The sequence below is a fragment of the Bidens hawaiensis genome, unplaced genomic scaffold (assembly GCF_021521415.1).
Source record: "Bidens hawaiensis isolate Kalapana, Puna unplaced genomic scaffold, B.hawaiensis_p1.1 tig00047698_1, whole genome shotgun sequence".
Taxonomy (NCBI): domain Eukaryota; kingdom Viridiplantae; phylum Streptophyta; class Magnoliopsida; order Asterales; family Asteraceae; genus Bidens; species Bidens hawaiensis.
The window spans coordinates 1-25,541 of NW_027506054.1; the positions used below are offsets into that span (position 1 = coordinate 1).

Genomic DNA, 25,541 nt, shown 5'->3' on the forward strand with positions numbered 1-25,541 from the left:
TTCATCTTCTGGACCCATTGGTCCTTTTTGTTTCGCGCCGGCAAGATTTTGTAACGTGAGATCGTCTGGAGGAGTTTCAGTCTGGCCGTGAGGAGTTGTGATGAAGGGACGGTTACTGGTGGTGCGCGTAGAATCACGCGGCACCCTCAGAAACTGTTGTCCCTCATTAACATCCTCACGTTCAATATCCTCCAGAACTTGATCAACGTTATGAACGCCAGAAACCATGGTGATTTTTTTTTTCTTATATATAGATCTGATGAGATCTGATTGCCGTTGTAACAGTGGATGGCGCCAATGAAGAAACGTGGATCGACTCTCTGGTAGACGATCTACTTTCCTCGGGTGTGATTATGCTATTTCACCGATGGTTTCTCTTGGATCTGGGTTCTTCCACCTACAAAAATGAACAGCACCGTAAACTTACCCCTCAGAAAGGGACAGAGGGGTCCTCTTTGGGGTAACCCTCCGGTATGAGAATAAGTATTTGTGGGAGAAGATAATAATATGTGAGAGTAAGGAATTTAGAGTGTATTGCTTAATAGCTGAATACTCTGTGATTGTATGTTGTCAGGTGATATCTGATCATGCTTCCTTGTGGAGTTGATGCTGTATTTATAGTGCTAGGGTTTCCACTGATTGGGCTCAGCCTTGTTGGCCTCCTCCAATTGCTCTGCGCCACGTGTCCTCTGGGACACCTGGTGCTTTCTCATTGGTTGTAATCACGTGGTAGCACATGTGTCATGCTGAGTTGTCCACCTTTCATTTGGCAGCTGTCAACATCAGCATATTCTTATTCCTTAAAAAGATACCTTCTGGAAGGTTGTCTGACGTGCACAATCAAGGTTGCCCTAATCCTGATTTGGATAAGGATGAGGTTGATTATGTGCATGTGTGATATGCGCCAATCCTGAGGATGCGCGAGGTCTTCTCTTTATTCTCACGCGCAGATATTTCATGCGCAGATGTGATATGCGCCGCGCGCTGATGCGCCACGCGCATATGTGATATGCGTGAGCATATGTGTGCCTGGGCATATGATGCCTGAGCATGTGTGGTGCCTGGGCATATGATGCCTGAGCATGTGTGGTGCCTGGGCATATGATGCCTGAGCATGTGATGCATGAACATATGTGATATGCGTGAGCATATGTGATATGCGCCATGCGCGTAGGTTTTGGCTTTGTGCCTTCATAATGTCTTGATTTCAAGCTTCTTGTCTATATCTTGTGGGTTGACCCGCCTTGCTCGGTGTTGAGCCGGGTACATACCTCTTCAATGACCGGTGGGGATTGGTGAACTAAATTTTTTATTTTTATATTTTAATTTGAACGTATAACTCATATATAATCTAATACTAATTTAATTCTACATATTTATCTAAGGGTGGACCGGACGAAGTGGGTTTGGGACCGCATGGTACCTACAGGAACACTACCTAGTGATACTAAAACAAAAAAGACCTCGAACAGGTTGTAGAAGCCGAGTATCCCGTGAGTTTCCAATGGTTTTATCACTTTATGACTGTTGAAGGATTATATATTATTCAACAATGCATGTAAGAAAACACACCATTTAACACTTTTCTCACAAACATTTCATCAAATCTCTTTATTTTTTTACAAACCCTTTACAAAACCAATTCCACCTATAGATCATTCTCGCAAAATCAAGGGTTCAAAGAAATGGAGAGCCGATAGTTCTTGTAATCCCGAGCTTAATGTTTGAATCCCACAAAACTAAATACGGATGTCATCCCAATTCCAAAACATCCCGCCACAATATAGCTTGTATCTGCACCAAATGTTCTCTCAATAGCAAATCTTCTCACAACGATCTCGAATACCAATCTCACCCCTCTCCATTCTTGAACCAATCTTCAGATATATTTGTCGATATTTTGCTTAAGACCCATATAATCGCTCACAAAACTCGCAACAATCTCAAACCCCAAATGATGCCAACTACCACAAACGTCAAGAGTTCGAAGACTCAGACATAAATGAACAAAGTGAACCATCCGATGAGCAATTTAACGAATCACCAGATCCGACTCCATAAAAAGAAAACAAAAATATCGGGACGAAGAATACAACACCATGGAACGAGCAAGAAATGGTGGTTTTAGCCAAGGCATGGGTCTCGATATCGGGGGGAGGGGGATGCAAATAAACAAAAACACAACTCACTTTGGAAAACAAATCTTGATCGCTTCACTCGCCAACTTGGCCCCACCAACCGTTCCGTCCATCAACTTAAATTAAAATGAAAATATTTACACCAAAAGATAAAATTAACGGTATGTACAACAAAAGATTGATGGGTCAAAGGAACAGTGAAGACGAGAAGGATGTAAACACGACGTCACTATCCGAATATAAGAAAGATATCTCAAAAAAGGTTTCTTCGTTTAAAGGCGTGGGAAGTCCTAAGGATCATAAATATGAAATGGTCCCTGTTTCGGAAATGGGAGCCGAGTTTATGACCCAATCGTCTAAACGAATCAAGACATTGGCTTCGAACAAATAAACCACCTCTTCGAAGGTCACTTTCCATACGTCCACCGCCACTTGGGCATCAACGATGATAAAGTTCCATTCCTGAAAAAGCCAAAAGACGAACACGATGTGGGAAAAAACCGACGTCAACTAGCGATAATTCAAATTTGGTACAAAGTGATAACTAGGTTCACATCTTTCAAAAAGGAAACGATGGCCAGGAAAGACCACCAACAAGATGAAGATTAACAAATTTCGCATGATGCAAATCGACAAAAACATAGGTGTTCAATGCATTTTCAAATAACATAGGGTATTGTTTGACCAATAAAAGAAGCAAACTTGAAATTCATTTGTCGGCGTTGAACGCGTTTTTAGCTCAAAATCAAGCAATTGCTAAAAGTCGGGGAACGGGATGGAAAAGAGATGTTTAGTTTAAGCTTTTTTTTGTTTTTTATTTCCTAAAAGTGTTGTACTTTTTTATTATAAATTAACGGGTGACGTTATTCTACAAAGGGTCACAAAAATGAGAAGTGTGAGAAGCCATAAATAATTGACATGTGTCAAATGTGGACCAAAAGGAAAATGGTATATAGGTAATTGTATACATTTTCCCTCTCCACATGCAAGGCACATGTTAATACCCCCATCATTTTAGTTTGTCTATAACTTTTTCGTATGATATTTATTTTTTTAAAAAAATCATCATAATAACAAGCGTTTTTTTATCTTTAATATGAGTATGATTTTGTTATATAAAATTCAAAACAAAAATTACGCCATTGTGTCTTTTCGCACACCATTGTGTCTTTTCGCACACCATTGTGTATTTTTTCGTCATTGTGTTTTTTCGCACACCATTGTGTTTTTTTCGCTTATCATTGTGTCTTTTCGCTTATTATTGTGTCTTTTCGCACACTATTGTGTCTTTTTTCGTCATTGTGTCTTTTCGCACACCATTGTGTTTTTTTCGTCATTGTGTCTTTTCGCACACCATTGTGTCTTTTTTCGTCATTGTGTCTTTCCGCACACCATTGTGTCTTTTCGCTTATCATTGTGTCTTTTCGCACACCATTGTGTATTTTTTTCGTCATTGTGTTTTTTCGCACACCATTGTGTTTTTTCGCTTATCATTGTGTCTTTTCGCTTATTATTGTGTCTTTTCGCACACTATTGTGTCTTTTTTCGTCATTGTGTCTTTTCGCACACCATTGTGTTTTTTTTCGTCATTGTGTCTTTTCGCACACCATTGTGTCTTTTTTCGTCATTGTGTCTTTCCGCACACCATTGTGTCTTTTCGCTTATCATTGTGTCTTTTTTCGTCATTATGTCTTTTCGCACACCATTGTGTCTTTTTATCTAATACATAAAACACAATGCTTAATACATGTTACACAATAACTTGAAACGTAAAACACAATGGTGAATACGTATAACACAATGACCTAAAACGTAAGATACAATGGTGAATACGTATAACACAATGACTTGAAACGTAAAACACAATGGAAACTACATATTACACAATGAACAACAAAAAAACACAATTAAAAAAACCCATTAATTTTTTTTTATTTTTATATAACAATATGATACTCATATTAAAGATAAAAAACACTTATTATTATGGTAATTTTTTTTTAAAAAAATAATGTCGTATGAAAAAGTTATGGAAATTTTAAAATGATGGGATAATTGACATATGCCTTTCATGTGGAAAGAGAAAGTCAACAAAAGTGTGTTATTAACTTCATGCCCTTTCCATTAATTTTTATTTATTAAATTAATCTCAGTCATTCAAATCTAAGATCAATGGACTAAATTCCTTCTTACTCTTCTCATTTTTATTGTTCTTTATATTTTAACTTTACCCTAAATTAACAGAAGTATTTTTTTAATATTAAAAACTAACAGCAAGTCACTATGCCAAAAACACGGTCCACTAACAAACAAAAAACAACAGACATAGACGAAACAATAGAACTACAATAAGTGACGGATCTTCAGCATTTAATATAGATGAGTCGAAAGTCACGGGACCCAAAATCAATAGAAACTTTTATCATAAATTAAACTTCACTTTTTTATTAATCAACCGAAACCTCAATTAGAGCCAATCTTCAACAATCACAATTACAAGATGAAGTATACATCATAGATTAAACCGACTACACAATGATCATATCATTTTTGTGATGATCTGATTTAATAAACTCTCAAGATTACCGAAAAAAAACAAAGATCAAACCCTAACTAAGGGATAATATCTAACAATCATAGAGGAAAGGTGATGATAAGAAAAACAGAAAGAATAATCTTCAATAGTAAAAAATAACATGGTGGAGTTATATAAGAAATGAAGTGTGTCTAAGAAGTGTAAGAAGTAATCTGGTGTGTTAGATATATTGATTTGACGGTGGATATGAAAAGTGTATTTATTGTGAAGTGTGTTTTATTTTAGTTGCGGTGTTTTTATTGTGCGGTGTGTTTTATTAGATCTAATTGTGAAAACACACTTCCTACACTTGTGAGGAAAAATATTCTTATTATAACCTTGCACAAAATAACAAAGGTGATATATATATATATATATATATATATATATATATATATATATATATAAATCCCAATGCAACAAACCACGATTTAATAATAAGCCAAACCGGGTTTAGAAACATGGGCCTTCAATTATCTTGACTAGACTTTGACCACTAGCCCGATCCAACAAATGCTATCCAAAAAGCCTAGCGCATCCAAAAAAACTCCCGATACAACTCATGAAACAATAACAAACAAAATGTAAGTAAAAAACTATTAACACCTATTAATAAATAAAATGAATGGAATTGCAAGACATGGAGTATTTTTAGCAACCCACCCCCCCCCCCCCCCCCCCAAAAAAAAAAAAGAAAAAAAACAAAGAAAAAACAATTCATTGAAACAAAACATTTAAACCCAAAGAATTAAAAAAAAATCAATGCTAGCCAGGGAACAAACCTTTTGTAAATGTGTCAGACAACTGGTTTCTAGTATCAGTTTTAATCACCTTCATAAACCCCTGAATCAGCTTCTTCTCGCAAAGAAAACAAATCAATTTCAAAATGCTTTGTCCTGTCGTGAAAGACAGGATTGGCGCTAATCGAAACCGCAACTGAGTTATCACAATACAAATCAACAAGTAAATTAACGTGTACTTTCAATTCTCTTAACAGGTTGACCACCCAGATATTTCAAAAGTAGTGTGACATTTGTCAAATTCGGGTCTCGAGTTGTATTAGTTTTGTAAACTTTTATTTTGTAAAACCGACTCAACATTTTTAGAACCTCATTTTATTATTATATAATATTATTATAGACCTCGATCTTAAATAAAATCGATGTTTTGTCGTAATATAGGGTTGTTAAGAAAAACATAAGGGGTTCAAACTGATTTTCGGAAAATCGTTATAAACTTTGGAAACCTTTAAACTCGTATTTAACCAGGATTGAAACTTGAAGAGCCTTTTCTGTAAATATGTAATACATATATATACCACCCAACCTTAACCCTAACCCACTTAAACCACAGCCGCCCCCATCTATTTCTCTCCTCTTCCGGCGCCGTTTTCCGGCGACCTTAGAATTCCGACGGGGAGGCCGGCGAGCCCAGATGCACCCTCTTTTCCTCTCGCGGTTTCTTCGGTAACACCATCACCCTCAGCCGCAGCTCAAAACACCACCCACAGCCACAAACGGACCGTCGGACGTTTTTCCGACGAGTCCCGTTTTTTCCGGTGACCCAATTTTTTGGGCTGAATGTTATTCCGGCAACCGCTGCTGTACCACCCGCTGCCCGCCACCTTCTGCCGCTGTTCCAAACCACCGTCGCCGCACCGCCGTGGCCCCCGGTGCTCCGTCACCTCTCCCGTTGTGGCCCCAACCTCTCTCCATCTATGTCCCTCTCTCTCCCCGTCTCTCTCTCACTCTCCTCGTCTCTCACTCTCTCTCCGTCTCTCCCTCTCTCTCTCTCTCCCTCGGTTTCTGGTTTTCCGTCTCCGGCAGTTTCGGCTCGGGTTCTTCCCGGTGTAGAGCCACGAGCATATACACGTCTAATAGGTAAAGTAATTTGGGTTTTAGTGCTATTAGTTTTCGTATATCAATTATTAGACTTAAATTGTCAATAATCCGGTTTTATCTTTCGGTTATATTCTTTGAAACGAGTTGGATGGGTATTTGGTTGTTTTGTATTGGGGAAAAGATGAACAGCCGGCTCCGAGTCTCATCCTAGAAGGGTGTTGGTATTATTTTTATACTTAACAACTTACGGTTACTATTAGTACAAAAATCATTACATAAAAATTATTATTAGTATTATCATGTTAAACTTACTATTATATATATATATATATATATTACATTATAATGGAGATAGGAGACCTTTCGTTATCCACATAAAATGCCAGATATTTATTTCTCCGATGACCATTCATCCTACCGGCCATCCTTTATTGCTCCGATAATCATTCATTGTTCAGACGTTCAATAATCATTATGTGCTATCAGTTTCCTCAATTTAGGTCAGATGTTACAATTGATGCTTGCCTACCTTAAATTGCAATAAATTATCATTAATAATCGGCCTTTAATTTATTTTATGTATTTCGTATTATAGAGGATAGATCAATTGAAGGCCCTTCAGTTCGCTTCGCCTGAGCATCCCAACCGATTAATTAACGCCAATTTAATTCTTATATATAGATGCTATGAAGAACATAATCATCGCAAACCAAAAAGGAGCAATGGTGGTGATGCTTATAATTGCACAGGTTATGACTCATAATCACTTAATTCCTTTTCTGTTTAATTTTTTATTTTTAATTTGGAATTGGTTTGATTCCAATTAGGGTTTCAATCATTTTTTTTTGAATTGTGTATCTTAAAATTGTTGCCCGCTTAGGTTTTGGTTGTTGGTTGTCATTCTTATTCTGTCTACTGTAATTACCAATTTACCATTGTTATGACATTATCACTAAATTATACAATTTTGATAGAATTTGGGAGCTTCGAGCCATGGGGTTGTTGGAACTTGGAACTGATGGTCATATCTTAAACGCTAATTGGTTGAATATTTATTCCCTAAATTTAGTTATTTATTAGATATAATGTTGTATTAATATCCTCTCAATATATATGTATTTGCTACTGACGTGTTTGAGTTTAGTTGATTATATGGTTCAAGTTAAGGGGAGAAAATATTTACCAGTAAGAGTTATGGTACGATACCCGAATTTAAATGTAATTTGAGTTTTAGATTTTGATCTACGTTTAGTTTTAAGAATGTTAGGCTCAAGATGGTGGCAATGGCAATGCTTGATCTTGTTTAATAACTGTTTGGACCAGATTTTTGTTATTTTTTTTCACATTATTTAAGCCAATATCTTTAGTTTAAAATTGTTTAACCTTTTTTTTTAATCGATTTGCAGCTACAGCAGCTAATGTCTGAATTAAATGAAATTTTGGCTCATGAAACTTTTGATGTGAGTGGCATTTCTAAACAACAACGTTTTTGGGTATGTCATTGGTGGGACTAATATTGCATTTCTGGTAAGCACATCAAATTTTAAAATTCTATAATGTTTATATATGATTGTTGCAAACTTGCAACTATTATGCTAAATTGCGAACATGTAACATAATCATACAAATTTATGTTAATTTTTATAATGTTTATCTTCACGTAAGAATATTACCAAATGAAAGTTAAAATTTCCCAGTTATATGGTTCGAGTAATCAGGTCGGCTATTAGTTAATGTATTAATTATAATTACCAATATATTATTAATAAACTGATGCAAGTTTTCTTATCAAAGTACCTTGGAAGTATGCTTACACTTGAGCATACTTTGGGTGACTGAAGAAACACTAAGTGAACCCTGGACAGATTATAGATAATCTGGGGGTTAAGTAATGTTTCCCACGGATGAGGTCTAGCTGAGAAGGCTGTTCTTCAGGAGACCTGCAAAACAAACACCGTAAGCTCGTCACTGAGAAGGGGGGGTTCCTCCTTGTGACCACCCTCCGGCGTGAGAATCAGACTAGATTGCTCTGAATATGTGTATATTAAGAGATTGCTAGATAACTGGATAACAGATGATCTTACCATTCCAAGATGTTGGAGTATTTATAGCCGAAGGTAGGTTTCCAAGCAGGTACAGCCGGCTGAATAGTATTCCTGTTCTACCAACAGTGGATTATGCACAGGCCATACTGGTTGGTGGATAAGTTACGGCCAATAGTAACAAAGTCGGCTGCACTATTCCACCAACTGTAGGTTATGCACGTCCCACCTACTGTGGAATATACGCAGGCCATGCTGGTTGATGAATAGGTTACGGCCAACAGTAACACTATTCTACCAACTGTAGGCTACGCACGCCCGTCAGTAAGAGTTGGTGAGTAGGCAGCGGCTAATAGTGACAAACAGTACTAGAGGGTGCTCCTCCTCGTACTGTTGTCGGTGAGCTGTCACCCTGTGATTGGCTCATGGGTTGTTCTGGTCAAATCGTCTGTCCTATCCATACCTTGGTAGGTATAGTACAAAAGATCTTTCAGAATCATACGGACTGGCTCATTTTGGCGGGATTGTTCCCGCCTTGCTCATTCCTTCATGTGACTACTGAAGTAGCTATTGCCTTGTGCGTGTAGCCCTGCTGTCTGCGGGTAGCCTTCCCTGATGGCTTGTATCCGTAACTGCGGGAACAGGCGGGGTACTTCACCACTGGGAGGCTTTCCCTGCGTATACAGCTTGCGTACTGCGCGTAAGATTCTATGAGCATGGTGGGTCCTGCGGGAGCAGATGGCCTTTGCGCAGACGTCCCTATTCAAGGTGAGTCTTGCGGGACCAACTGGTCTCTGCTGGGACCTACCTCTTCAAGTCCCCCCAGTCCAATGTTCTTCTCATGAATGTTTAATAAAGTGAGGTGAACTTTTGGACTTTTGAGGGGTTTTGAAAAGGGTTTTTAGTTTTAAGGTTCTCCGTGGGGATTCTTCCCGCGGGTTTCCTAATGTCACTTGCAAAAATTCCCGATTTTTTTGCTTGATTTTTGGGTATGATGCGGGTAGGTATGTAACCTTCTCGCAAGTCAGGAGCGTTGAGTCTCACTTGTGTGGATTCTCCTTGAGGTTTTAGTGGTTTTGGACATAGTGATCAATTATGTTTAAACCACCAATTCCATCCTGGAGCCTCAAACAATGTAGTTCTCGACGTTCCCGCTATGCGGGGATGTTATTTCCGTTTCCGCAAGCATTGCCCAGAAGATCCTTCTTGGTTTCAATTCCCTGCGGAGCGCTAGGTATGTGAAGGGTTTTGCCTTAACACTGTACCCGCGCTCGTCTTACGGTTACTTTACTTTCAAGGTACCCTTGGCGTCAATTCCCTGCGGGTGCTAGGTATGTGAAGGGTTTTGCCTTAACACTGTACCCGCACCCGCCTTATAGTTACTTTGTTGCCGGGGTATTCTTGGCTTCAATTCCCTGCGGGTGTTAGGTATGTGAAGGGTTTTGCCTCAACACTGTACCCGCATCCGTCTTATGGTTACTTGGTTGCCAAGGTAAGGGTTATTTTCCCGCTTATTTTTGAATCTTTTTGAATTTTGAATTTTGAAATTCGAAAGGTTGGTGAGGATAAGAACAGTCCAAACATCTGAAACGTCGTGCGACAGTTTCTTCTGACTGTGTCAGGACGTGCAGGAAGTTATGGTGACGTGACAGTACATGGTCATTCCAGACGCTTTTTCAGGCGCGTGGGCGCGATTTTTCGGGCGCGTGGCCGCGAAATTTCTGGCACGCGTACTTTTTACAGCTGTTGCCAGCTTGCTTTTTGCCACGCGTCATAGTCTCATTGCACCCTTGATTTCTCTCTCCTCCGCATTAAATTCACCGCATTAATTGCGATTAGTATATAAAGGGGGAGAGGGTCCTTTTTAATTCACACCTTCACCCTTCTCTTCTTCTTCTTAGCGATTTCCGGCAAATACTCCCCTTTTCAGGCAAGCATTTTCCCGAAATCGCTTTCTTTCTGCAAGATGTCTTCACATGATCTCGAGTCTACCACCGATGACAGGAGTACTGCTGGTGAGTGCCAGTGTGCTCTGCCCGGCGATCAGTACCGGTATGTTGTTAGGAAGTTCATGCTCGATCCTTTCGAGCCTGAGTTTCCTGAACCCCATCAGACCGTGTACGATGCCCCCAGAGGCAAGATCGGGGTTTATGCAGCATTCTTTGTCTATGGGAATCTTAGGTTCCCATTGACAAAGTTTGTTTACCGTGTCATTGAGAGGCACGGTGTTCATCTGACCGAGTTGCACCCCATGGCGATCGCCAAGATTCGCCATTTCGAGTGGGTGTGCCGGATTCTGGGCATTGAGCCCTATGTGGCCCGCCTGATGACCTTCTATACTTGGAGGTGCATCCAGGGGTGGTACACCCTGACAACCCGGATCAAGGGTTTGAAGATATGCGCGACCGAGCGCAGTCTCCGATCGTGGAAGCGGGAGTTCTTCTACATTTCTGCCCGCGTCATCCCCATTGCCATGAAGTTTAAAAATGGCCAAGCAATTCCGAGCCACCACGCCACCAACTACCAGGAGGCGGAATGGTTTGCCAAGATATCCCGGGTCCAATCTCCGGTTTACCGGTTTGCGGAGTCCGGGATGGTGATGCTGGGGATGAGCCGGGTATGGAAGGAGGCGTCTCAGGTTCCCATCCTTCTCGAATACGGTTTGAACTCTACTCCTTATGGTATGTCTTGTCTTTCTTGCTGATATGAGTTTGTCTTCTAACTGTTTCTTTTCTTTCAGAGGGGAACAATTTGGAGTCGCTCCTGTACCCGCGGGAAGCTGACGATCCTGTGCGGATGGGTACTCGTGATCTTGACGAGAACGAGTTGCCCATCCTGAAGCAAACAGCGGATCAGTTTGTGAAGGTCTATCCGCTGGGCCACGAGATCCTGAGCCACCGGCGGCCAGGTAAGGCGTTATTCTCTCCTCCACCCCTCAGTGCTGTACCCGCTGCTGGAATTCCTTACACCCTGTCTTCTTCTGAGGAATCCGCAGATGGTCCTCCGTTAGTGCGGAAGAAGCGGGCTGCCGGCGGGAAAGGGAAGGAGAAGGCGGCCTCCACAGCCGATCCAGTGCTCCTATCTGACACTGAGTCAGATAGTGAAGAGGCGGCGGGGAAGCCCGGGTGGTGAGAAGACCACTGTTCCGGAGGCTACGACTGTTACCTCTGGAGAACCAATGACGACGACGGTGACCGGCATCAAGAGACCGGCTCCATCGGGTTCGTCCCCGCCCGTCCGTACGTTCAAGCTCAAGAAAACCTGTAAGTACAACTCTCTTAGCTTTTATCTTCGTAGTTTGATCTTCGTCTTTTTTAACACTTTTCTTCTTTACGCAGGTGTGGATGTTGGCGCATTCTAGGGTGGAGCGCAGGGGAGTACCTCTCCGCCAATGACGGCAGGCTCGGTCAGCCTACCTGAGGCGTCGACCCAGGCACCTGCGCCTGCTTCCGCTGGTCCAGTTGCTCAATCCTTTGAGCCAACTGTTCCAGCCGAGATGACGTCGCCGCCGGCGGTGAGTGCGATTTTTACAGCATCCTTCACCGAGCCGGCGGTTACTGTTGCTGCTGACTCCTCGGCGGCGTCCGCGGCGGACACCATGCCTCCGCCATCGACTGCGGCGGAAACCATGCCGCCTCCGCCATCGGCCTCGACGGCTGGACCTTCAGGTACGCGCGGGGCTTCTCGCCGATCTTTGTTACCTTCCCATCTGCCTGACCTTTTGGATGGATTTCCCTTAGGTTCAGGTGATGGGTTCGGTGGCTATCGGCCTGTGATCGACCCTACAGGTGCGTAGGGTTCTTTTGGCCTTTATGCAATTTTTATCATCTTTTCCTAACTGCTTTGTTTCTTTTGCAGTGTCGGATTCCAATGAAGTGTATGTTCCAAGATGGAACATTCGCCGAGGAACAACCCTTCGCACACCTGTGGAGTGCGTGGACTGGGCTCGCCACGCTGCTCCCCATGGTGCGTTGGGGGAAGCCATGGTTAGCTACCAGGAGGGTAGGCTAACCAACGAGCTTCGGGTTCTCCTGGCCCGGATGCAGCCACGCGTCGAGCTGCTTTGTCGTGAAAACGACAAGTTGAAAGCAGCTCGCGTTAAAGAAGTATCTCAGGCGCGTGCTCTCCGGGAGGAGAACCAAAAACTAACCGCAGTATCTGCGGAGAAGGAGAAGGCCTTCAAGGCCCTCGAGGTTGAGGTTCAAGCGCGACTCGAGGCCCGCTCCAAGGCTGCCCAAGCTGTTAACGAACAGCTTCGGCTAGCTAAGGAGACTGCGAGGAACGCGACCGAGAGGGCCACCAAGGCTGAAGCTGTTGCTGAGCCTCTCCGCCTGGAGAATGAAGAACTTAAAGCTAAGTTAGAGGCTCTTCAACAGGCTCATGATGCCTTGGCTATGGAGGATGCGAAGAAGCTTCAAGAGATCCTGGACCAGAGGGGTGTGCTTGCGCACACCGAGCGGAAGCTTAAGGGCGTTGAAGAGGCCGCTGCAAAGGATGTGATTCTCGCAAATCTTAATAAGAACGAAGCTGAACGCGCCTGCACCCAAGCTCTGGTTGCCAAGGAATGGCTTCTTCGAGAAGCGTTGCCTCAGGTATTTTAGCTTTATGTCGTCACGCTTTCCTTTGCAGAATAGAAGTTCTTATACTTGTACATTTTTTGTAGGTTGTGCATCGGGTCTTTTCAGAGACATCTTACGACGATGCTATGAGCGCAGCCCTCAACGCTTCTCATGAGGATGGGGAACGGACCGGCTTCCTGCTTGGTCTAGGGTTTGCTGAGAAAGGCGTCCCGCCTTCCAACTTCCCTTTGTATAATGCGGACACCGAAACTATTTATGACCAAGCAGTGAACCAGTATGCTGCCTTCCCGCATCCAGTGGTGGAGAAGGTGAATGAAATTGCTGCTGCTGATGATGGGCTTGCTGTCCTTAGAGCTTTCCTTGAACCGTCACACTCTGCTGATGGTGCGGGTCCAAGTGGGAGTGGTCCTGAAGCATGATCAAAAAGATTCCTTTCCACCACTAGCGTAGATATTTTGCTCTTGTACTTCTTTTGTATGCGGGTATATACCCAGCAATGTTTGTAATATTCAAGTTGAAATAAAGAATGTGTTTGTCCTTTTCTTTGTTTATTTTACGCATGTTTACACTTAGCAATTTCTTTAGTACTTAGATAAGTTAACTTTTTGACGTGGTAAATTATAAGTTTATTTTTGCTTCCTCTTTCATGATTGTGCGGGTAGGACCGTCTCTTGCACTTAGTAGGATGACTAAACTTACATTTATCCTGCGTGGAAGTTTTCCTCATCTTTTCCTTGAAATTTTCTAAGTGTTCAGAATAAGTTAACCTTTGAACGTGGTAGATGATAGGTTGAAGTTTTGCTTCCTTGTTTGTGATTGTGCGGGTAAGACCGTCACTTGCACTTACAAGGATGGCTAAACTTTACTTACATCTGACCTGCGTGTAGGTTTTCCTTAGAACTTTTTAACATTTTTAGCGTTGTGTTTATGCGGGTTTTGCCGCCTTCCACACGCAACTACTTACTTCTTCACGCATTGGTGCGGTGAATACCGGCACATGGGAAGTTCGTAAGTTAAAGGTAAGGCTATCAACACATTGTGTAAGGAGAATCATTTCCATTAGAAGTGGCTCTAGGCCTTTTCTTTACAAGTTTGGAATTGATCTACATATAACATTTGCGTAATTGAGCTCCATTCCATGTTCTTGGGATAGGAGTGCCATCGAGCCTTTCAAGCCGGTATGCGCCTTTTCCCAGGACTTCTTTGATAATGTATGGCCCTTCCCAGACCGGGGCCAACTTTCCTGGGCGCTCTTGGTTTGAAGCCTCGTTGTTACGCAGTATGTAGTCTCCTTCATTGAAGTTGCAGAGTTTTACCCGCGTGTTGTAGTACTTTTGCATTTGTCGTTTGTAATTTTCTTCACGCACTGCGGCCAAGTCTCTGCGTTCCTCGGTTAGCATAAGGTCTAACCGTCTTTCCGCATCATTGTCTTCTGGCTGGATCAAGATCCTTGGTGAGGGTAAACCAATTTCGACTGGGACCATGGCTTCAGTGCCATAAGTGAGACTGAACGGGGTTTCCCCCGTACTGGCCTTTTTCAGCGTTCTGTTTGCCCAAAGGACGTGCGGGAGCTCGTCCACCCAGCCGGATCTGTGTTTCAAGAGTCTTTTCTTTATGCCATCGACGATGCTCTTGTTTGCTCTTTCCACCTCACCATTACCTTGCGGGTGTGCCACTGAGGTAAAGGTGTGGGTGATTTGAAGTTCTTTCAGCCACTGCTGTAGCTTCTTGTCAGCAAAGTTGGTGCCGTTATCGCTCACCAGATTCTGTGGAAGTCCAAAACGACAGATAATAAATTCCCAAATAAATTTTTTAATATGTTTTGCGGTTGTTTGGGCTAAAGGTTTTGCTTCTATCCACTTGGTGAAGTAATCGATGGCTACCACCAGGAACTGAACATTTCCTGCTGCTGTGGGAAATGGGCCTGTCACATCGATGGCCCACTTCTGAAATGGCCACGAAGAAGTGACTGGAACAAGTTCGTTCTTCGGGCGATGCGTGTTGGGTGCGTAAAGCTGGCAAGACCTGCATTTTCTAGTGTATGCCAGTGCATCCATATGCATCCCCGGCCAAAAGTATCCCGCATTGTTCAGCTTAGCCACAACAGCGCGGGGACCTGCGTGAACTCCACAGATGCCCTCGTGTACTTCCCTTAAGAGGTAGTCAGCATCTTGGTTGTCCACGCATCTTAAAAGTGGGCCAAGAAAGTTACGTCTGTAAAGGTTTTCATTGATGAGTTGATAATTCAGTGCTTTACAGCGTAGTTTTCTTGCCTGTGTTTTTGATTCTGGTAGTGTTCCTGCTGCAAGGTAATTTATTATTGGTGTCATCCACGTTTCTGTACCGGTTTGGATGACACAAATTTCCTTGTGCGGGACTGATGGTGCTTCGAGGAGTTCAATGCGGATGTCCTTTCCCAAGTGGGTGAAGGCTAGTGATGCAAGCTTGCTTAACGCATCCGCAGATTTGTTTTCGCTGCGCTTAACGTGTATGACTTTACAATTATTAAAATCACGCATAAGGGTTTTTGCCTGGGCGAGGTACAGGGCCATTGTGTCGTTCACAGCCGTGTACGTCCCATTTATTTGGTTGGCCACCAGCATGGAATCCACGTGGGCTTCCAAGTTTTTCACTCCCATTTTACGCGCAATTCTCAATCCGGCCAAGAATGCTTCGTATTCGGCTTCGTTATTCGTACTTGGGAAATCCAACCGAATAGCGTAAGTATATTCTTGGCCCGCTGGGTTGGTTAATTTTAACCCTGCGCCTGAACCCTCGTTGTTGGCTGCTCCATCAGTGTAGAGTCGCCAGATATCGTTGATGTCCTGTGCTGGGGAGGGTTGAGCCTCCTCCTGGCACTCTTTCTCCCGCGTAGCGGGGACTTCTGCAATAAAATCGGCCAGGACCTGGCCTTTTATGGCTGGTCTTGGCTTGTACTTAATTGCATATTCTCCCAATTCAATTGCCCATTTGGCTAGACGTCCCGATAATTCGGGTTTGCCTAGAACGTTTGAGAGTTTGAAGTTGGTGAGAATGGTGATTGGGTGGCCCTGGAAATATCGTCTTAACCTGCGTGAAGCGTGTATAAGTGCTAAGACTAATTTTTCGAGGGTAGAGTACCGGGTTTCTACGTCTGTTAGTACACGGCTAACATAATAGATTGGCATCTGGATGCCTTTTCGTTCTGTTAGTAGTACTGCCCCGGTTGCTCTATCTGTTGCGGAAAGGTATAGGATTAACTCCTCTCCCGCTTGTGGTGCTGTAAGTGTTGGGAGTTCGATCAGGCGTGACCGAATCTCCTGAAAAGCTGCTTCCGCTTCTGGTGTCCAGCGGAAGTGCGTTTTCTTTAAGCAGTTTCTTAATGTTGACACGAAAGGAAACGACTTATCTGCATGGTTTGCCAAAAAGCGATTAAGTGCAACTAGTCGTCCATTCAGTGTCTGAGCCTGTTTGATGGTGGTAGGTGATTCCATTTTAACAATGGCTTCGACCTTTTCAGGGTTCGCTCTGAAGCCATCTTTAGTAACAATGACTCCCAAGAACTTCCCTTCTTCCATCCCAAATGAACACTTGCTCGGGTTGAGCTTCATGTTTATCTTTCTGAGCGTGTTGAAAGTTTCTTCAATGTCTTTCAACATCGCTTCTGGCTCGGGGCTTTTGATGACCAAATCATCCATATAGACTTCCAAGTTTCTCCCGATTTGGGCATGAAACTCTTTGTCCATCAGGCGTTGGTACGTGGACCCTGCATTCTTAAGTCCGAAGGGCATCATTTTATAACAAAATGTACCATCGGGCGTCCGAAACGCGGTTTTGTCCTGGTCATCTACGGCCATGTGGATTTGATGGTACCCCTTATACGCATCCAAGAAGCATTTAAGGCGAAATGGTGCCAACGAATCCACCTTAAGATCAATTTCTTGTAACGGATAACAATCTTTGGGGCATGCTTTGTTCAAATCTTTGAAATCTATGCACATGCGCCATTGTTTGTCATTCTTCGGTACCATTACGGGATTTGCAACCCATGTTTGATATCTACTAACGCGTATGATGCCTGCGTCAAGGAGTTCCTTGACTTGGGTTCTACACGCGTTAGTTTGTTCAGACCCCATTACTCTGCGCTTTTGTACGACTGGCGTAACAGCCGGATCGCACTTGAGCTTATGCTCCGCCTTACTTCGGGGTACACCAGTCATGTCAGCTGGTGTCCACGCAAAGATGTCAGCGTTTTTCTGCAGTAGGTGTTTGAGTAAGGTGCGGGTGGGATCAACGATTGTTGGTCCAATGGTAACGGCCTGGTCGGGGTATTTGCCATTGAAGGCCCATTTTTCCGGTTCGGTGATGGTTGGTTTGGCCATTTTTGGTTTGGGTTTAGATGAGACAAATGCGATGCATACCTGGGGAATGCCAGTGATCATCGCTACACACCTCAGCTGTTGGCCATCCCATCATGCCGTGGACTGAAGATACCACGGCGTTGAATCTTGCCATCCCGTCTCTTCCGAATAGGATGTCGTACGTGTGGTGTGGCTTTCTCATCACGACAAAATCCACGTCTTCTGTGCGTGAATGATTCCCATCGGTAAGAGTAACGGGGAAAGATAGGATACCCAGGGGGGTTTCTGTGCTGCCATCAAACCCTTCCATTGAAGCGTAGACCGTTTCCAAGCGTTCTTTGTCTTCATCATCCAGCTTGTCAAAGAACTGCCTGTACATCACCGTCGACGAAGCGCCGTTGTCAACAAGAGTGCGGGAAGTGATGTAATGCCCCAGCTGGCTTTTGATGACGATGGGGCCTTCTTTGCTGGGGCCTCCTGGCACTCGCGGGAAGCGCACCTCAGCTTCCTTCCACGCGCATGGTTCTGTCGTTCGTCTTTTTCTTCCTCCGACCTTGCCATGAACCATGTTGATGCTGATGTCGACGGGCTTTCGTCCGTTACCTCTGTACCGGTTGTCATTTCTTCCTCCCTTCCTGATTGATGCCACGAGATGTGCAAGTCTTCCATCCTTGACAAATGTCTCCACGATATCCTTCAGGGATGTGCACTCTTCAGTACCATGACCCTTTGTCCCGTGGAAATCACAGGACTTGCTTTGATCCGCATTAGGTTTCTGCCGGATCAATGGGGCTTTTGGCCATGGCAATTTTTCCGTGGCAAATATCTCCGTGACGCTCTTGGTGAGTGGCGTCCACCGGTTTTTTCGGTTTGAAGGGTGTGTGTTGTCCCTTCCGCCAACAAGAGGGCGAGAGCTGGATGAGGTGTCAAAGTTTACCCTTGACTGCCAAATACCTAGCCGCCTCTTTTTGTTCTGCCGGGCGGTCCTAACGTTGTTCTCCCTTGTCCTCTGCTTGTAGAGGTGTGTACTCTGGGGAAGATCCCTTCCCAGTTGCTTTTCCGTCTCGGCAAAGCGCTTTGCCGCCGTCATGATGGCATCCCAAGTTGATGGCATGCCATCCTTACCCGTCAATGTGCGGATAAGTTCTGGGTATTCGGCGCCTTGGATGAAGGCGGCGCGAACCAGATCCTCACTTATGTTGCCGAGACTTAGCTTTTTGGAGTTGAAGCGGGTGATGAAGTCTAGTAAAGATTCATCCTCCTCTCTCACGCAGTTGAGGATCGTCCACTGCTCTTCAGTGTACTTCCTCTGTTGGCTAAAGTGCTGGCTGAACTTGTTCTGAAAGTCCGCCCAGTCATATATGTGGTGGACCGGTAAACGATCGAACCATGCCCTGGCTGCTCCGACCAGAGTCATCTGGAACATGTAACACCACGTGGGTTCCGTCCAGTTACTGACGGTAGCCCCCGCAATGAACCTGTTCAAATGGTCGTCTGGGTCGGATAGACCATCATAAGTGCCAATGTTGGACATTTGTTTGGCACTTCTTGGGGCGATTGCTTCCGCAATGTCCCTCGCAAATTTTGACTTTCCTGCATTCGTAGCAGTTGGTCTAAAGGTTTTGGAGAAGTCACGCGGGTTTCTCTCCGCATTTGTTGGTTTAAAGGCTTCCCCAAAATTCCTTTTTTGCTGGGAGTCCGTTTCCTTACGCTTCCCTTTCGCCTTATGGCGAGGGTTTGCGTCGGTATCGGACTCCTCCCTCTCGTCTGAGTACTCGCCCTCGCTGTTCATAATGAGGTGTTGGCGAGTACTGCCGAATTCGTCAGCCTGTTGAACTGAACGCAAGCGTTCGTCCAACTCAGCTTGGAACTCCTTCTGACGTTCTTCGGCCCACGCCTTCACTTGATCTAGTGTTTGGCGAGGGACCCTCGTTCGTTTTTCCAGCTGGGTATTGGTGAACCCCAGTGGAATATTTACTCCACTTGCCCCGGCTTGGGTAGTCGGGGTAGTGTTCGTAAGGATTGCATAACCGCCGGTGTTCCCCCCAGTTGCTGGGGTTGTTACCGGGGTTTCTTGGTCGGTTACTGGCCTTTGGACCGGAGTAACGTTAACCATTTCTTCAGAAAATTCGAAAAAACTAAATTAGTTCTAGCTTTTATGCACGGATGGCGCCAATGAAGAAACACTAAGTGAACCCTGGACAGATTATAGATAATCTGGGGGTTAAGTAATGTTTCCCACGGATGAGGTCTAGCTGAGAAGGCTGTTCTTCAGGAGACCTGCAAAACAAACACCGTAAGCTCGTCACTGAGAAGGGGGGGGGTTCCTCCTTGTGACCACCCTCCGGCGTGAGAATCAGACTAGATTGCTCTGAATATGTGTATATTAAGAGATTGCTAGATAACTGGATAACAGATGATCTTACCATTCCAAGATGTTGGAGTATTTATAGCCGAAGGTAGGTTTCCAAGCAGGTACAGCCGGCTGAATAGTATTCCTGTTCTACCAACAGTGGATTATGCACAGGCCATACTGGTTGGTGGATAAGTTACGGCCAATAGTAACAAAGTCGGCTGCACTATTCCACCAACTGTAGGTTATGCACGTCCCACCTACTGTGGAATATACGCAGGCCATGCTGGTTGATGAATAGGTTACGGCCAACAGTAACACTATTCTACCAACTGTAGGCTACGCACGCCCGTCAGTAAGAGTTGGTGAGTAGGCAGCGGCTAATAGTGACAAACAGTACTAGAGGGTGCTCCTCCTCGTACTGTTGTCGGTGAGCTGTCACCCTGTGATTGGCTCATGGGTTGTTCTGGTCAGATCGTCTGTCCTATCCATACCTTGGTAGGTATAGTACAAAAGATCTTTCAGAATCATACGGACTGGCTCATTTTGGCGGGATTGTTCCCGCCTTGCTCATTCCTTCATGTGACTACTGAAGTAGCTATTGCCTTGTGCGTGTAGCCCTGCTGTCTGCTGGTAGCCTTCCCTGATGGCTTGTATCCGTAACTGCGGGAACAGGCGGGGTACTTCACCACTGGGAGGCTTTCCCTGCGTATACAGCTTGCGTACTGCGCGTAAGATTCTATGAGCATGGTGGGTCCTGCGGGAGCAGATGGCCTTTGCGCAGACGTCCCTATTCAAGGTGAGTCTTGCGGGACCAACTGGTCTCTGCTGGGACCTACCTCTTCAGTGACTTTGGAATTCAACCTGCTTACCTAAAATATTTTTAAGTCGAACCATGTTTGACATGTTTATTAGTAAATTATTAACCATAATGAGCCTGTTTTCACATAAATGTATTGAAATTACATTTTTCATATTACATACATTTTCTTACTACCTTGATGTATTATAACATATATGATATGAGTCATATAACTGCTCCTCTATTTCTAGCATTTTTTTCACAATTTTATAGTAATTTGAGTTTTGAGCATGTAGAGGCTAGAAGACTTTTTTGACTTTGTACCAGGTATGCGTTTATAGACTGACGGTTTTCAGGTTATATAGACCATATTGTTTTTGTACTCTACTGATGATGACCTGAGTCTCGACATGTGGCACTTTCTAATGTTATCTGTCATACTTAGCTACTTTGAACTCTGTTATTGGTTTGATAAACAATCAAAACAATATAAATATACACATCAAATTTTAAATAAATGGGTCATAGCTATCATTTTAGCAAACGCGCAGAAATTGTCGATTTTAATTAACGGGACAAAACTGTCATTTTGGCAAAGGGTCAAAACTCCTGATTTTAGCAAACACACCAAAACTACTGTTTCTTGACTTACAAGATCAAAATTTGAAAATAATCATGTTGCTAATTAATGGGAATTTTATTTAACTTCATTAGCAATTGCAAATTTCTTTAATAATACCAAAACTACCCTCACTTGTTACCTTAATGATTTTTAAATCGTTTGACTTTTGGAAGATGTTTCACTCGTACTGTAAATGAACTAACTTGCAATTTTTTGATTTCATATTTACTGTTTTCAGTAAACAAGTCTATGATTGAGTTGCAAATTTTTGATTTCACGTTTACTATTTTTAGTAAAAAGTCGATGATACCCTTTTTAGTAAAAGAGTCGGTCAGAAATATATACTTCAATAAACGGGCCCAAGTTTCATCTAACATTATTATAGTAATGTATATATACCTATATTTACATGCATCCATTATATTGTGCAACTTGGCTAAAAGGTCAAAAATGTCGACTTTTACCAAAAAAAAAAGTCAATGTTGGTCACGAAGTCAAAGTTAATCAAAATGTCAAACATACTCTAAAGGTCAACGTGGCTAAAAAACATGCTTTCTCAAATGACCAAAACTAACAGTATAATTTATCTCATACTACCAAATTTTGCCCCTTGTGTTTGAATCTCGTAATTTTTGGCCGTGTTCAGTCTGTAACACGAAAGACAAGTTTTGGTTTGGCTAACATGGCCACTTTACAAAATGTCAAAATAGGTCAGATTTGGGTAGACCTGATTTAAAAGCAAGTTAAGTTCGAGTTGGCATGTATAAATACGGTTGACCTGATGACTATGAGTCATGGTCATCAAGTACAAGTCCATTTGTTCATATGTGTTCGTGAACGTTTGTTCATTTAAGTTCGTTTTTTGCTCATTTGTTTAATTAGTTATGTTCGTTAAAGCCCTTTTATATACTCAGTTTAAATTTTTTAGGACCATTCAAGTAAATGAACAAGAAGTTTTGTTCATGTTCATTCGTTTATTAAATAAAAGAACATGAAAAAATTTCATGCCGAAAGATTTACATAACTCACGGTTTTTTCACAGGCCTAATCACATTAAGTGATAGAAACCGAAGCCACTAATTTGGCATTCATACAGAATCCAACCCGTTTGCCTTGTATAACACAAGAAAAGATAACATAACAAGATCATGAGACTGGTCACTATGGTGCTTTAAAGCCCGAGGAAGATCCGAGCATGTTTTATGAAGGTAGAAGTTACGTGAAACACGAGTATAAAAAAGCAAGCCGGAAACACTCCGACTGCAAGCTAAATATGTTGCGTTACTGAGTGAGGGCTTGCTCGTTTACAAATCGAACAGAGCCGATCGTCTCAAAATCGGACCGAGCAAAACTAAAGAAACCAATTTCCAAGCATTCTTCAAGCAGTATCGAGCCAAATTTAAAGTTAGAATTTTTTGTTTTATTAAGAGGATGATTACGTTTTCTACCTTTTAAGAGGAAACTACTGCACATTTTGTGTTTATGGTTTTGGCCTTTATATATTATATTCCAGGTTAGTTAATGGGAATGTAACATCACAAGAACTTTTATTTTTAAATGAAACGATCATATTCTTTATTTTTAAATGAAACGATCATATTGCCGTTGAAGCACATGGTTCCACCTCCATCCCATATAGCGACTAAACAAAAATTTGCTAGACACTCCCTTGTAGCCCACTGCTTGCCGCCCTGGCACGGTGTTTGGGGCAGTAAACCCCCGCCAACTCAGCCCATGCCACCCTTGTTGATGCCCACAACAAAGAGCCTTATGACAATATTTATAGGAATACAGATTGTATACTAATATTGAGATTACATATATATTCCACTTGTAGGTAGGGGCATTCACAAGCCAAGTCGAGCTGAGTGAGGGCTTGCTGGTTTACAAATCGAACCGAGCCGATCGACTCAAAATCAAACCGAGCTAAAATGAAGAAACCAATTTTCAAGCCTTCTGCGAGCTGTATCGAGCAAGTTTGTAAGCATTACTTTTCCCTTTATATTTTTATTAAGAATCAAGTTTGAAGTTGAATATAATATACATGAAAATATATTAGTGGGTTTCAGAAAAACGGCCTAGCAGTGTTGTTTTCTAATTTTCAAACTATCATGTGCTTGTTTATGTTCATTTAGGAAGTTAACAAATGAACATAAATGAATTGGAACAAATTTACTATTTTAATGAACAAACACACTCATGAAATTTCGTTCGGTTAGTGTTCGTGAACAATTCAAAGCTAAAAAAAGAAACAAGAACAAGGATCGGTTCGTTTACAGCCTTAATCTTTTATAATTTCCAAATTCGACATATTATATAATAATTCAAATTTTTTCAAGTAACCATATATAAAATGTTTGCATTGCTGGTGTATTATCTTAACTGTAATATATGGCAAATGGCTTCATAACTTAAAATTTTATATTGATGGATATGCAGACTGTTGTTCTTAAGGTTGGCATGTCATGAGGCGGATGTGTGGGTCGTGAAGAAGGTTCTTGGCATAATGAAAGGTTGGTTAATTATTGGTTTAGTTCCAACTTAAAATAGTTTATATAAGTTTATTTGTCTATATATTCCATAGAGGTGGAAACTTTTGACCATGATCGGGAGCAACAAAAGGTGATTGTGAAGGGTAACGTGCAATCGGATGCAATTCTGCAGCCGGAGAAACAAAACCGAGTTTTAGCCAGTTGAAGGAGTGTATCATCCCAACTGAAATTCCAATCTTGCATATCTTCTGTCTTGTATCCCTTACTCGCCTTTTCTATCTAAGTGGCAAGATCAGGTTCAAGTTGAGCTTTTGCTGCTTCGTTACAAGTTGTAATTTTGAAATGATTTTTGGATTTTTTATTCAACTATTTCAATCTCAAGAAAGTTCATTTTTCATTTTTATTTTTGATACAATGTTAAAAAAAATTTACAAATTTGATCATACTATTAGAAAGTAGAGGCTTCAATACACTTCTTATTTGCGTCATGTATCTTCTTTGATGCAAATTTGTCTATAATGACTATAAATTTGGCTATAACAAACTGAACCCTAATGACCGAATCCCTGTTGCGACTCTGCCGTTATGTGCTTTCTTTTTAAATTTATTACTTGTACACATCCGTAAAATTTGCTTATATACATGCATTTATTTAAAAAAGTATGCATCAATTTCCCATATGTTTTTTTTTTCATATGGGTCATAGATGTCTCTCGACTTAGTTTAATGCACTTTTATTATAGTTAAATCTTTAAATTAACACATTAAAAATTATCTAAACATGTAATGCATTTGACGGGCTCCATTCCAATGGGTAATATAACACTTTTAATTAGTTTAGCTATAAATAGGCTTTATGGTATTGTTAACTAAATAATAACCAAGTACTTATAACTTATTCGGTTCATGGATCGATCAAACACCAAAAACGTCATCGCTAACATCATTATACGACCCCGTGTGGTCCCGCCGCAACGCGCGGGCACTCCCACTAGTATATATATATATATATATATATAATATATATATATATTTATTTATTTATTTTAATATTATTATTAATATCATTATTCTTATAAATATTAAAGTTGTTATTATTAATAAAAGATCATATTATTATTATTTAATAAAATCATATTTTTTTATCAATAATTATTAGCAATAATATCATTATATTTATTTTGTGAATTCGTTTAGAAATTGAACCAACATCAGGTATAGTATCATCATTACTATCAATATTATTTATTATTATTACTATTTTTATCAACAACACTTTAAATTAATACCAAGATTTTTATTCTTTAACTACTATTATTAGTATTATTAATAATAATTATTGGTATAATTATTATACTATATTAGTATTATTGAAAATAATTATTGTTATTATTATTATCATTATTATCTTACATATCCATGTATATATATATATATAAAATATTTTTAAAGTCGTTATTATCCTTACTATTTTTATCATTAATAATATTATTATAAGTCTTACTATCAATTTATTTTTATAAAAACCGAACTCTTGATTTAAAACCCGTCTTGTTTCTATTTAATATTGGTTTAGTTATTTAAAAGCCCAAACAAAATAATATTATTTTTATTTTAATTATCAAGTAAGTATGAGTCCCAAATCGTTAACAAATTAACCGGTAACCTGATTAACAATCGAACCTTCTCGTTCAATGTTTCAATGTAGTTCAACTAAAGTTCATGTTCATTAATATATTTTATTATTCGTTTTTCA

General features: G+C 41.6%; 1 long non-coding RNA gene across 1 annotated transcript; it reads left to right on the forward strand.

Annotated features, from left to right (window-relative positions):
- Nucleotides 1–6,905: 6,905 nt before the first annotated feature.
- Nucleotides 6,906–22,828, forward strand: LOC143616517 (uncharacterized). Its single transcript, XR_013150673.1, has 3 exons — nt 6,906–7,054; nt 7,961–8,081; nt 22,358–22,828. It is a non-coding gene; the product is annotated as an uncharacterized LOC143616517 (long non-coding RNA).
- The last annotated feature ends 2,713 nt before the right edge of the window (nt 22,829–25,541 follow it).